Source organism: Urocitellus parryii, chromosome 9 (assembly GCF_045843805.1).
Source record: "Urocitellus parryii isolate mUroPar1 chromosome 9, mUroPar1.hap1, whole genome shotgun sequence".
Classification (NCBI taxonomy): domain Eukaryota; kingdom Metazoa; phylum Chordata; class Mammalia; order Rodentia; family Sciuridae; genus Urocitellus; species Urocitellus parryii.
In genome coordinates, this window is record NC_135539.1 from 120,504,338 (window position 1) to 120,512,490 (window position 8,153).

At 36.3% G+C, this 8,153-nt stretch overlaps 1 pseudogene; it reads right to left on the reverse strand.

Annotated features, from left to right (window-relative positions):
• Positions 1 to 1,845: 1,845 nt before the first annotated feature.
• LOC144256946 (primary cilium assembly protein FAM149B1 pseudogene) lies at positions 1,846 to 3,479 on the reverse strand (annotated as a pseudogene).
• Positions 3,480 to 8,153: the final 4,674 nt, after the last annotated feature.

The following is an 8,153-nucleotide window of genomic DNA, read 5'->3' on the forward strand; positions in this document are numbered from 1 at the left end:
AGGAAAATTGCTAGATGCTGGGAGAAGGCAAGACCTTGTTTAGTCCAGCAGACTAAACATCTGCATCTCTAGAGCATTTATCAAATTACTGGGTCTCTTGAAACATGGGTCTTAGAAGCTCTGTGCCTTTCCTTGGATTTGCACTGTTTGAATTGTAGTTTGCTAGGCATGAAGCCATGATTGACCTATTGGTCAGAACTATCTTGTTTGTAAATAAGAATTCCACAATAGATGCAGATAGCCAATGTGGTAGATAACAGAGAACCTGATCTCTTGAAGACTATTATAACTTGCATTGAAAACTATCTTAACTCCAATCTTTGTGGAAACCAAATTTCTGCATACAGAGTCTTACTTGATGTATTCCCACATTTCTTTCACCATTTTCAATCTGAGTGGATTGCTACTATTGTATTCTAGGATGTTCCCTGAGGATAGCCTTAGCACCTTGCATTATTTCTGCTCCAAAATTAACATCTTGAGCAGGGAAAGCTTGTTGTCTAAGGTCTTCCACCACAAGGCAGAATATCATGTGGGGAGGGTGTGGTAGAGGAAAGAGGCTCAAGACATCACTCTGAGAAGCAGACAGTTTCCACTCTCCATATTGCTTTCCAAATTGGCTGCACCAATTTGCAGTCCCACCAGCAACATACAAGTGTACCCTTTTCTCCACATCCTCCCCAGTATTACTAGGCTTTTAATTCACTTTTTAAGTAAAATTTTTTAGTGTCATAGAAGATAACAATCTTTTAATTTGTCCCCAATCTGGTCAATTTGGAACTCCAGCTGCCTAAGTTTGAATAGGGCCCTACTGTTCCAGGTCTGCTATTCTTTTCCCTCCCCATGGATAGCCAATACTACTTCTCTGTGATTATTTCTTTGAATTAACTTCATAAAAAAAAGACAAATTCAGGGGCTTTTTAAGGTCCCTCTAGATGTCTGAATGCCTTCAGCCTTCATTTGCCATAAATATGCTTAGCAGTAAATTGTTCCAAGTGGTCCTGAAGAAATCTATAAAATTTAATTAAAATATTTAAAATAGACAAAAAATAGAAGGTTTAGCTTTATTTCAGTTTTGACCAAATGTCAGATGAATTAATAGCCTTATTACAAGTCCAATAAAATACTTTTATTGAAAAATCAACACATCACTATCTAAATAATCTGAAAAATAAATTTTGAGAATTTAAGAGGTCATTTTGAAAAACAGGACACTAACAAATATTAATGCATATTTTAGATAGAGCATATGTTCTACAGTATCCAAATAGAGACATAAAGGAAACAGTATACATTTCTGAAGTGATGGAATTGATATAAAATTTAATCTCATAAGAAGTAATCTATTAACGTGCAGAGAAATAAGTTAATAGATATAACTGACTATCAAATCAATCACCTCATGCATTTTTCAATGTAATGAAAAGCTATCTATGAAATAAAAGTCATAGAAAAAGTTGGAGAAAATATATATGAATGTTTAGGATATCAACAAAGGGAAAAAAACTTTTCATGAGTAAAATTGAAATAGTAGTCTCTTATTACCTCTTTAACTCACACATCCCTTATCTTAGAATACTATTTCTTTAAAGGGATAGAAAATTACCATAAAAGACAAATATATTAATAGATTTGACTATGCAGACTATGAGTCCTTTGATCCCAGAGCTGTGAGCTTTATCTCTTTTCCAAGTATGGTGTTTTCTAGAATGCATTCAAGTAACACTTAATGGATGAATTCTAGTTGATCTTGTATACATGCTCTCCATCATCTGATGGTCGAACACTAATTCTTGAAGTCTTCCCACATGTTTGCTGCAGACTGATAGGTTCTTCTCATTTGCCTTATGGTCCCTGCCTGGTTTTAGAGATTGGCCACCTCTGCTTTGAGATTTTTGTAGAGGCATGCAAATGAGGACCTGCAGATCCCCTACTGGGTCAGGCTTGATGAGGGTACTCAAGTGCATGTGAAGGCTGATACTGTGTTTCTGGCATAAATGACCGAGTTGTATTGGGCCTATCTTTAGGCTGCTGATGGTTAGGCTCATCCACCAGTGCACTTTGGGCTCCCCTGGAATCACCATGGGGTTTCATTTGCCTTTTTGGCCCCACCGGGCTCAGGTGTTCCACTTCACTTGTGCCAATAGGTGGCAGCAGATTATTTCGACTCAGGGGTATTGGTGAGTGAGAGGAGAGCGAGTCAACTGCCAGTCCTCTGAGGATTTCTTCCACAGGTCTTAGTGTTCCAGTGCCTGAGTGGCTTGTGCTGATTGGATGAAGGGTACATGGTGGGGGATTACGTCTCCTGGCAGATTGCACTTTATATGACAGACATGATGTACTAAGCTCCAAGGCTCCGTTTGGCCAATTTTGGGTTGAAAAGATGGTACTGGACCCAGGCCTCATAAGTAGCTTGTCACCAAGATCTATGAGCTTGTCAATTGGGTAGAGATTTCTAGGCTGTAGAGGCATCCCATGAATCAAGAGACCATTCGCATTTGGCTGATGACCACTTGCTTGACAGAGACTCATCAGATTCGAGGTGACAAACAGCACCTTGGACTGTGGAACTGGAGGTAACAACAAAGTATGTGATTCACTCAGCACATAGAGACTTTCTGAATCTGGTCTGGTGACTGCAACATTACTCTCATCATCAGAAGCAAATCCTTCCCGGTAACTATGTGTCAATGGCTCCTAACAGCTCACAGTTTTGCTCCACACTTTGCGAAACACATAAGCAAGAATGTCCTCTTTCATGCAGTAAAATGGAGCAACGGGAGGGTACCCTAATTTCTGTTCCTTTGTAGCTGCTTCTGATTTATTTTCATAAAATCCCTCTTCCTTATCTGTATGGTCGAAAGCTAGGTATTCCTCAACTATTCCTTCTGAGCAGATTATACAGTCTTCTTCTCTTTCCACAGCACACAAACCAGGGGATATTGCTGAATCTCTTTCTTGAGACAGGCTGCTTCATGTGAAGCTGAAATAGCAGGTGGGGATCTAGGATATAATCCATAACCTTCACTTGGAGTAATTATCTGTTTACCCAGAATCCTGAGGTGAGGAAAACTAGATGTCCACTGTTGGCACTCTTCTTGTAGACTCTTGGTATGCACACTTGACTTTTGCTCATATAAGAGCTCATCAATGGCTGTGAACATGGCCTAGAGTTTTTCAGTGGTATTTTTATCAAGTTCACCATATCCCCAGGAGCTGCCTTCTGTAGAGATCCCTGTGCCACTATAACTTGGAAAATTAGATCCTGAATTCCCAGTGTTACCTGATGTTAAAGGTGATTCTTGAGTGAAGTCAGACTCACTTTGGGAACTTGTATCTTTTTCATGGCCATCATTAGTAGAGGAAATTTCATCCAGTTAGTCTGGAAAAGGATGAGGATTAAGAGCATGTTTTGTTACTCCTTTCAGCTCCAAGGTCTACGGCACAGCCTTCCAAGTATGGTGTTTTCTAGAATCCATTCAAGTAACACTTAAATATTTGCTTTGCTTATGTTAGAACCTGCAGTGGGAACGGAAAAAAAAAAAAGTCTATTATGTAACATAAAGAAGGCACCTTAATTTGTGGTAAATGCATATGGAGGTTAGTACTTGATATTGAGAGAGAACATCGAAGGGATATTTAACCCAGTTGAAAAGGAGTAAGTTTCAGGGTATTTTGTTGTGTTTATTTCTGCTAGAAGCAATGCCTTCTGTGTTCTAATTTTAGATTGAACCCAGGGCCTCACATATGCTGGATGAGCACTCTACCAATGAGCCACAATCCCAGCCCAAGAAGATACTTTTTAATTGGGCACTCAGTTTTGTATGTTTTGAGGTATCAAACTAAAATACAGCTGTTTGGGTGGCAATTTATAATTGAGAGAGGGGACTGGGAATTAGAATGATATTTCAGTAACCAAAATAAAATATAAAATAAATGAACTAGTGACCACTTTATCATTTTTAATTTTTTTTCAGTCATTTCTAATCCATTCTTGGAATTTCTCAAAGCAGCACACAGTCTTCTCTAACCCCTGCTCCTTCAGTGTCTATTATGACTTTATCTACTCTATTATCGAGTAACTCAGTAGTTATCATAATGCCTGTCTTCCCATTATCTAGCTCATCCCCAGATCCTCCTGACCCTACACATGAAGTTTTGAACATACGCACATCTCTTCCTACCACAGGAGCCTTATTCTAAGCACCTGTCATTTCTCACCTGAACTCTTCATTAGTCAGGAGAAACAACTATTCCATTTCTAGAATCCATTTTCTCTTTTACAGTCAGAGGGATCATTTTCCCTCTAGAACTCAACACTTTTTTATTTTTAATAGACAAATAATAATAGTACATATTTATGGGGTAAAATGTGGTATTTTGATGTGGTTTAAGGTCAAACTAATGAAGCACCTCATATACTTATTCTTTGTGAGAATATTTAAAATCAACCTTTTTACTCATTTTGAAATATACAATCTATTATTAGATCACTAAAAAGAAAGATAACTATAGTACAGAAAACTAATCCTGTCTCTCCCTCATTTACATCATTGAGTAAATACAAGAAAAGCAAAATCTTCCAACCTGGAAACTCTTCACAATGTTAGTACAAAAAGAAAACATGTATTTATAAATAAGTATTAAGTAAGAATGTGATGCTCATCTTAGGCAGGTCCACTCAGAGACTAGAGAAAAGATAGAACTATCATTTTATTAGGCAATATAACCATTTATATCATAGCTTTTAAATTGATAATAATCAGTCTAAAGTAAATGGTGCTACCAAGTCCAATTACTCTTACTTTAGTAAGTAAATCAACTTTTGACAGTTTACCTAAAGGTTGTATTCTGAAACTCAGAATATAACTCAGTGTTTCCTGTTTATAATTCACTTATGATAGTATAAAGCTGGAAATAATATTCAAAATTGGAACAATGTCTTATTAGTTTATGAAATTTATATATTAATGGGGTAAATTCCCATGTAAGCATAAGGTGTTTGAAATAATATGGGAAATTTGTTTTTCTGTGTTATTTTTTATGATTCCCAGATAATGCACAAACATTGTAAATTAATAACAGAACCAGCATTCTAATTACTGAGACCTGTATCAAAAGCAAAAACATTAAACAGGAAAGACTTGTTGAAAACATACTTTATATACAAGTCATCATCAAAATCTCCTACTTAGGTGAGATCAATTTAAGAAAAATATTCAGTGAATTTTTTTTTCAGGTAAAACAGTCAAATCAAGGTAACTGCTTGTTGAATTCAGCATGTAGTTTTTTTGCCCTTAGCTAATAGCCTGTATCTTTTTGGTTCTGTTTTCCTGGAAAATTATTGACCAGGTTTCCAAAGACATTAGAGATTCCAGTAAGTGACACATTACGTGGCTTATTGCACTGGTTGTGAAAATATTATTCCTCCCATTTTCCTGCGAATGCTGTAAGAAAAAAAAAAGTCAAAAAGCCAGCAAAAACTAAGTAGAATAAAAACAACACAAACAAAAATTGTTCAGACACATACACTATCCACCTAAGGCCTGATTTTCAAACTGTTATAAAATTATATCAGATATGGCATTTTTACTTTATGATGTTTAAACACTGATAATAAGGATTTTTTTTAACTTAGCTGTTTGATTCTCTTTGGCTTCAATGACTCGAATATGCACATTTTTATATGATTTGTGAAAATTATATGTACAATTTCTTCAGCAGAGGTTATAATGTGGAGCTGCTTTCTTTGGTTTCATGACATGATGTCATTTTTCTCATTAGGAATAAAAATCAATCCCTCACTCAATTATACTGTTACCTTGCAGTTGAAGAGAAGTTTATAGAAAGTGTAAGACATCATCCACTTTGCCAGGGACAAAAATGAGATTAAAATATTGCAGAACATTCCTTGGCAGCATATGCATCACCATTTGCCACATGAGAATAATTAGATCTTATTGTGTTTTTCTTAATAGTTTTGAAAGGAATAATTTGATAAAGAAGGTTTATTTCATTGACAGTGAAAGAGGCATCTTGGGATAGTGAATATATTTTCACTTGAAAGAATGTAGATAAATGAACAGCAGGTTTGTTGACCTTCTTAAGTAATTACCTGATCTAATTCACCAATAATGCTTCACACATATCAAACTTGTTTTTCACATTTCTTCCTAATCTTATACTTTTCTTTTAGCATCATTTTCATGAAATTAAGTGTGCACATGTATGCAAAATAGAATTACTCTGCTATTAGTGAATAAATATGTGCCTGCTGAGCCAGATAGCCATTTTTCTTTTCAGTGTGTTCTTTTTTTCTACAGAGATCATGTTTAGTTCTAAAGTTTGTATGAGAAGAATATTCACAGGGGCCATGAAAATTTACATCTTTACTATTCCTTAAGTCCATGCTGCATTGTTTACCACTATGGTTACATTCCCTCAGAAATGGTGTAAGATGTTATTTGCTATAATTTCAAAATAAATTCACTTTCAAAATAATGACAAATATTTAAATACTACTAGAATTCTTGGGAAAATTAGATGTTATGCCATTTCTATGTCTTTGCTAAATAGTAATGTTTTAGTTTTATTAACGATATGGAGACTCCTGAAAAGAAAATATCATTCCTTCCCTCCCTTCCTTCCTTCCTTCCTTCCTTCCTTCCTTCCTTCCTTCCTTCTTTCCTTCCTTCTTTCCCCTCTGTCTCCCCTACCCCAGCCACTTCTGACTCTTTCTTTTTCGTTCTTTCCTTTTTTTCCTGCTTATTCTACTTAGGTTTAAGAAAGAGGTTGGTAATGGATAGCCATCTTTGTAATGACCTGATGAAATATGTAGAAAGGACAATGGATTTGGAAAGAGTTTGAAATTCATTGTGTTTATAAGTGTTTCCGATAATTAAAAATTTTTAATATAATGTCCTGTTTACTATTTCATTCTGAAATCACCAAATAAATCTCACTTGATTTGATAAGTTATAGGCACAATCATGTAAGGATATCAACCAGGCCGTCTTCATAATAAAACAGGAAACTTGATAGCAAAGGATGTGGCAAAATGGATATAGTGAAATTCCTTGGGGAAGTAAGCCTCAGGCCTTTTAATTTGTTGTGAAAGCATTTTTTAAAAAATGTGGCTTCAATTAGAACCTTCAATGGCTATACTATAAATTAATATAATTGGTAAACTTTTTTGGTTGTTGGGTGTCTTGAGTCACAGTAAAACTGAGATGGTAAGGAGCTGCAGGAAGAGACTTAGAGGAAGCATTGTTCCATATTTAGGAGGGTACTTAATCCTAAAGAGGTGGGTTCCCTGTCACAGGGAACCTTACTGCAAATGCTAGATAATTAATGTTTCATGGTAGATGTCAAAGGTGGCTGACTTAGGAAGAGAAGGTGATGGTGGCCTCTAAGGGGATTCCTATTTAACTTTGGATCATTCTCCTTTATGTGTCCCTATCATACAAAAACTGCAGTCACTCAAATCTTAATGAAATAGCAAAGTAGCCAAAGTTTATTTTTGTGATTCTCTTACTCCACACCACAATCCCACTCCTTTGAAGACAGCCCTCCCATTTTGAACATCTTCAAAACCCCCACATCTTTCTGCCACAGGCTGATGATTCTCCTACTCCATCTCTTCCTTCTGTTTACACTGACAATTCCAAGTATCAAATCGATGTGTTGGTCTTCAAACAAAAACAAAAACAGCTTTTTTGTTCAGTGTCTTTGTATTATCATCTGAAGAAAATTGAAGCTAGATTTAAAGTTAGGTAGTCAGTGTAGTTAAATAAATTGGGTCTAATACCAAGTGAAATCTAAAATGGAGGCCATGATTCCAGGAAATGCAGGACAACTCATGAAATGCTAATGAAGTCCTGAAAAGGCCCTAGGCAAAGTCCATCCCAAAGGAATGTTAATGAAACCCAGGAAACAGCCCCAACAGATTTGGAGATAGCCCATCCCAGAGAAGTGATAATCCCATCCCAAAAGGTGATAATTAAGCCCACATGTGTCCCACCCCTCGGGCCTTCCAACCTACATTCCATCACCAAAACTATAAAAAGGGGAAACAACTGCACTTCCACAGATTCCACCTCTTGGGTCCCCTTCTTCCTCCAGGAGAAGTATTTTCTGCTGTCCTTTAATAAATT